This window comes from Octopus bimaculoides, chromosome 25 (genome assembly GCF_001194135.2).
Source record: "Octopus bimaculoides isolate UCB-OBI-ISO-001 chromosome 25, ASM119413v2, whole genome shotgun sequence".
Lineage (NCBI taxonomy): Eukaryota > Metazoa > Mollusca > Cephalopoda > Octopoda > Octopodidae > Octopus > Octopus bimaculoides.
In genome coordinates, this window is record NC_069005.1 from 18,478,340 (window position 1) to 18,479,102 (window position 763).

Genomic DNA, 763 nt, shown 5'->3' on the forward strand with positions numbered 1-763 from the left:
GTATTATTATTATTATTATTATTATTATTATTATTATTATTATTATTATTATTATTATTATTATTAAGTCGTTGGATTGACCGAATCATTGGCGCCTCGGACCAAATGCGAGTGTATTTATTCCGACCGTTTATGTCCTGAATTTAAATCTCCATCAGGACCACACGTTCTTTCATTGTGTGTTTGGTGGGTGGGGTGGGGTGGAATCAGTGAGATAGACATACACACTCAAAATGCTGAGTTGTATGACATAATAAAATAACCTTTACCACCCTACCATCTTAGATCTCGAAATCATGCTGCAAATAACCACTATTCAACTATTATAGCTGTTGTTGTTGTTGCTGTTGTAATTAACACCGGTGTTGTTGCTGTTGTTGTAGTCATTCCATTCGCTCTCCGTTATTTTCAGATGAATTCAATTTATTTACAGCATGTTGAAATACATGACTTACTCTTTACACGTACGCAGCCCTCCAGGGCATGCATGCATGCATACACACACACACAGAGAAGAGATGACTAAGGAATAACCGATTTATGTGTGTGTATGTGTGCGCGTATGCGTGTATGCCTGTGTATGTATGTTTCTACGCAGCAAGATATGAAATAACGTGAAAATAGAAAACGATGTATTTAAAAACATAATCATACTCTTATGTGTATCTCTGTATATTTATATACCTCTCTCTCTTTTCTTCGTTCAGTCTGCATGTCTATTTATCTGTCTCCCTCCCTCTCTCTCTCTCTCTCTCTCTCTCTC